This window comes from Rattus rattus, chromosome 3 (genome assembly GCF_011064425.1).
Source record: "Rattus rattus isolate New Zealand chromosome 3, Rrattus_CSIRO_v1, whole genome shotgun sequence".
Taxonomy (NCBI): domain Eukaryota; kingdom Metazoa; phylum Chordata; class Mammalia; order Rodentia; family Muridae; genus Rattus; species Rattus rattus.
The window spans coordinates 139,457,702-139,463,701 of record NC_046156.1 but is presented as its reverse complement, the minus strand read 5'-3'; positions in this window follow the sequence as shown (position 1 = coordinate 139,463,701).

Genomic DNA, 6,000 nt, shown 5'->3' with positions numbered 1-6,000 from the left:
AAACTTAGGTTTGTTAGCATTCCTGGAGGACAAGCAATCTCTGGATGTGGTTAGATTTGGGTCCAGAGAGCTGTGGCAAGGTGTAAGGTCTGGGGAACAGATGGAAACTTGTTTGAGTCATTCTCTTGCACATATATATGCAATACATTTTTGTTATGAAATTATAGGTGCTGACTTTCTTTCATTTTGTACAATTCTAATAAAAACCCCTTTCTTATTTCCTGTTTTTTGTTCTCCTTTCCCTAAGATATCCACCATATCCTTTTCAATTATAAGTATTTTCAATAATTATTCACTGATGTGAGTCTTATATTTTAATGAAAGTTAATCAGTGTACAAAAAAGGAAACACAATTCAGCAAGTTTAAATGAAACTGTGGGAGTCTCTGTGTTTATGTGCATTTAATCACAAAAAAACAAAGCAAACTGGCATTTTGGAATATATGGCTTATCATTTTTCTGTTTGAAGAAAGTCATTTCATAGCATCATCTTAATGGCTCTTGATAGTCCATGTGCTATCATTTTTGGTGTTATCACTCATCATTACATTGCTCAAAACATATGACCATTATAAGTAGATTATGCCAATTGTTCCAACTTTAAGATAGCCTTGTGTGATATATCTTTGGAAGCACATTTTCAGTTCAAGGGGTGCTCGTACTCAATAGGGTGGGAAGTATAATTCATTGGTTGTGTATACTTAACACACAGGAGTCCCTAGAGTCAGTAACACATAGCCTGGGGTGCTATAGAATATTTACAAAGAATTTAGTTTTCATCAATACCATATGAAAAATTTAATTCATGCAAACATTACTTACTACCATTCATTTTTAGATATTGAATAATTTCAAACATGTTTTAATCTTTTATAATGTATTCTGAGTTATCAAAGATATGTACATAATTTTTCTTTTCTCACAGGAGAAAAGAAAAAGAAGCAGACTAGTAATGGTATAATATCTTTAAACAAGTCACTGCATTTGAAATTTTAAGTCATATTAATTGTTCTTTTTTTCACTTCAACTTCTAATGAGGAAATATTTTGAACATGAGTCACAACTAACTCACATGGTGTGTGTGTGTATGTGTGTTTGTGTTTGTGTTTGTGTATGTGTTACAAATCATATTTACTAGCATCAACAGAGGACTCATTAATCCTGGGCAAATAAATAATTAGATATTTTAGATAATTCAAATAATGTAAATATACCCATGGGAAATTATGTTCTCTCCAAAGACAGAAACTTGTTGTTAGCTATGTTAGTGTTATTTCCTCTCTATTTTTTTTTTATTAACTTGAATATTTCTTATATACATTTCGAGTGTTATTCCCTTTCCCGATTTCCGGGCAAACATCACCCTCCCCCCTCCCCTTCCTTATGGGTGTTCCCCTCCCCACCCTCCCCCCATTGCCGCCCTCCCCCCAACAGTCTAGTTCACTGGGGGTTCAGTATTAGCAGGACCCAGGGCTTCCCCTTCCACTGGTGCTCTTACTAGGATATTCATTGCTACCTATGAGGTCAGAGTCCAGGGTCAGTCCATGTATAGTCTTTAGGTAGTGGCTTAGTCCCTGGAAGCTCTGGTTGCTTGGCATTGTTGTACATATGGGGTCTCGAGCCCCTTCAAGCTCTTCCAGTTCTTTCTCTGATTCCTTCAACGGGGGTCCCATTCTCAGTTCAGTGGTTTGCTGCTGACAGGGCCTCTGTATTTGCTGTATTCTGGCTGTGTCTCAGGAGCGATCTACACTTTGCACTTCTTTGCTTCATCCATCTTGTCTAATTGGGTGGCTGTATATATATGGGCCACATGTGGGGGAGGCTCTGAATGGGTGTTCCTTCAGTCTCTGTTTTAATCTTTGCCTCTCTCTTCCCTACCAAGGGTATTATTGTTCCCCTTTTAAAGAAGGAGTGAAGCATTCACATTTTGATCATCCGTCTTGAGTTTCATTTGTTCTAGGCATCTAGGGTAATTCAGGCATTTGGGCTAATAGCCACTTATCAGTGAGTGCATACCATGTATGTCTTTCTGTGATTGGGTTAGCTCACTCAGGATGATATTTTCCAGTTCCAACCATTTGCCTACAAATTTCATAAACTCGTTGTTTTTGATAGCTGAGTAATATTCCATTGTGTAGATGTACCACATTTTCTGTATCCATTCCTCTGTTGAAGGGCATCTGGGTTCTTTCCAGCTTCTGGCTATTATAAATAAGGCTGCTATGAACATAGTGGAGCACGTGGTTTTTTTATATGTTGGGGCATCTTTTGGGTATATGCCCAAGAGAGGTATAGCTGGATCCTCAGGCAGTTTAATGTCCAATTTTCTGAGGAACCTCCAGACTGATTTCCAGAATGGTTGTACCAGTCTGCAATCCCACCAACAATGGAGGAGTGTTCCTCTTTCTCCACATCCTCGCCAGCATTTGCTGTCACCTGAGTTTTTGATCTTAGCCATTCTCACTGGTGTGAGGTGAAATCTCAGGGTTGTTTTGATTTGCATTTCCTGATGACTAAAGATGTTGAACATTTCTTTAGGTGTTTCTCAGCCATTCGGGCATTCCTCAGCTGTGAATTCTTTGTTTAGCTCTGAACCCCATTTTTAATAGGGTTATTTGTCTCCCTGCATCTAACTTTTGAGTTCTTTGTATATTTTGGATATAAGGCCTCTATCTGTTGTTGGATTGGTAAAGATCTTTTTCCCAATCTGTTGGTTGCCGCTTTGTCCTAAATCCACAGTGTCCTTTGCCTTACAGAAGCTTTGCAGTTTTATGAGATCCCATTTGTCGATTCTTGATCTTAGAGCATAAGCCATTGGTGTTTTGTTCAGGAAATTTTTTCCAGTGCCCATGTGTTCCAGATGCTTCCTAGTTTTTCTTCTATTAGTTTGAGTGTGTCTGGTTTGATGTGGAGGTCCTTGATCCACTTGGACTTAAGCTTTGTACAGGGTGATAAGCATGGATCGATCTGCATTCTTCTACATGTTGACCTCCAGTTGAACCAGCACCATTTGCTGAAAATGCTATCTTTTTCCATTGGATGGATTTGGCTCCTTTGTCAAAAAATCAAGTGCCCATAGGTGTGTGGGTTCATTTCTGGGTCTTCAATTCTATTCCATTGGTCTATCTGTCTGTCTTGTACCAATACCATGCAGTTTTTATCACTATTGCTCTGTAATACTGCTTGAGTTCAGGGATAGTGATTCCCCTGAAGTCCTTTTTTATTGTTGAGGATAGTTTTAGCTATCCTGGGTTTTTTGTTATTCCAGATGAATTTGCAAATTGTTCTGTCTAACTCTTTGAAGAATTGGATTGGTATTTTGATGGGGATTGCATTGAATCTGTAGATCGCTTTTGGTAAAATGGCCATTTTTACTATATTAATCCTGCCAATCCATGAGCATGGGAGATCTTTCCACCTTCTGAGGTCTTCTTCAATTTCTTTCTTCAGAGTCTTGAAGTTCTTATTGTACAGATCTTTTACTTGCTTGGTTAAAGTCACACCGAGGTATTTTATATTATTTGGGTCTATTATGAAGGGTGTCGTTTCCCTAATTTCTTTCTTGGCTTGTTTCTCTTTTGTGTAGAGGAAGGCTACTGATTTATTTGAGTTAATTTTATACCCAGCCACTTTGTTGAAGTTGTTTATCAGCTTTAGTAGTTCTCTGGTGGAACTTTTTGGGATCACTTTTAAATATACTATCATATCATCTGCAAATAGTGATATTTTGACTTCTTCTTTTTTCCAATCTGTATCCCCTTGACCTCCTTTTGTTGTCTGATTGCTCTGGCTAGAACTTCAAGAACTATATTGAATAAGTAGGGAGAGAGTGGGCAGGCTTGTCTAGTCCCTGATTTTAGTGGGATTGCTTCAAGTTTCTCTCCATTTAGTTTAATGTTAGCCACTGGTTTGCTGTATATGGCTTTTACTATGTTTAGGTATGGACCTTGAATTCCTATTCTTTCCAGGACTTTTATCATGAAGGGGTGTTGAATTTTGTCAAATGCTTTCTCAGCATCTAATGAAATGATCATGTGGTTTTGTTCTTTCAGTTTGTTTATATAATGGATCACGTTGATGGTTTTTCAGATATTAAACCATCCCTGCATGCCTGGGATGAAGCCTACTTGATCATGGTGGATGATTGTTTTGATGTGCTCTTGGATTCGGGTTTGCCAGAATTTTGTTGAGTATTTTTGCGTCAATGTTCATAAGGGAAATTGGTCTGAAGTTCTCTTTCTTTGTTGGGTCTTTGTGTGGTTTAGGTATAAGAGTAATTGTGGCTTCATAGAAGGAATTCGGTAGTGCTCCTTCTGTTTCAATTTTGTGGAATAGGTTGGATAATATTGGTATGAGGTCTTCTATGAAGGTCTGATAGAATTCTGCACTAAACCCGTCTGACCTGGGCTCTTTTTGGTTGGGAGACCTTTAATGACTGCTTCTATTTCCTTAGGAGTTATGGGGTTGTTTAACTGGTTTATCTGTTCCTGATTTAACTTCGGTACCTGGTATCTGTCTAGGAAATTGTCCATTTCCTGCAGATTTTCAAGTTTTGTTGAATATAGGCTTTTATAGTAAGATCTGATGATTTTTTTGAATTTCCTCTGAATCTGTAGTTATGTCTCCTTTTCATTTCTGATTTGTTAATTTGGACACACTCTCTGTGTCCTCTCGTTAGTCTGGCTAAGGGTTTATCTATCTTGTTGATTTTCTCAAAGAACCAACTTTTGGTTCTGTTGATTCTTTCTATGGTCCTTTTTGTTTCTACTTGGTTGATTTCAGCTCTGAGTTTGATTATTTCCTGCCTTCTACTCCTCCTGGGTGTATTTGCTTCTTTTTTTTTTGTTCTAGAGCTTTTGGGTGTGCTGTCAAGCTGCTGACATATGCTCTTTCCTGTTTCTTTCTGCAGGCACTCAGCGCTATGAGTTTTCCCTTAGCACAGCTTTCATTGTGTCCCATAAGTTTGGGTATGTTGTACCTTCATTTTCATTAAATTCTAAAAAGTTTTTAATTTCTTTTCTTTATTTCTTCCTTGACCAGGTTATCATTGAGTAGAGCATTGTTCAATTTCCACGATATGTGGGCATTCTTCCTTATTGTTATTGAAGACCAGCTTTAGGCCTTGGTGGTCCGATAGAACGCATGGGATTATTTCTATCTTTCTGTACCTGTTGAGGCCTGTTTTTTGACCAATTATATGGTCAATTTTGGAGAAAGTACCATGAGGAGCTGAGAAGAAGGTATATCCTTTTTGCTTTTAGGGTAGAACGCTCTATAAATATCCGTTAAGTCCATTTGGCTCATGACTTCTCTTAGTCTGTCACGCCTCTGTTTAATTTCTGTTTCCATGATCTGTCCATTGATGAGAGTGGGGTGTTGAAATCTCCTACTATTATTGTGTGAGGTGCAATGTGTGTTTTGAGCTTTAGTAAGGTTTCTTTTTACGTATGTAGGTGCCCTTATATTTGGGGCATAGATATTTAGGATTGAGAGTTCATCTTGGTGGATTTTTCCTTTGATGAATATAAAGTGTCCTTCCTTATCTTTTTTGATGACTTTTAGTTGAAAATTGATTTTATTTGATATTAGAATGGCTACTCCAGCTTGCTTCTTCCGACCATTTGCTTGGAAAGTTGTTTCCAGCCTTTCACTCTGAGGTAGTGTCTGTCTTTGTCTCTGAGGTGTGTTTCCTGTAGGCAGCAGAATGCAGGGTCCTCGCTATGTATCCAGTTTGTTAATCTATGTCTTTTTATTGGGGAGTTGAGGCCATTGATGTTGAGAGATATTAAGGAATAGTGATTATTGCTTCCTGTTATATTCATATTTGGATGTGAGGTTGTGTTTGTGTGCTTTTTCTTCTCTTTTGTTTTGTTGCCAAGATTTATTAGTTTTTGCCTCTTCTTGGGTATAGCTTGCCTCCTTATGTTGGGCTTTACCATTTATTATCCTTTGTAGTGCTGGATTTGTAGAAAGATATTGTGTAAATTTGGTTTTGTCATGG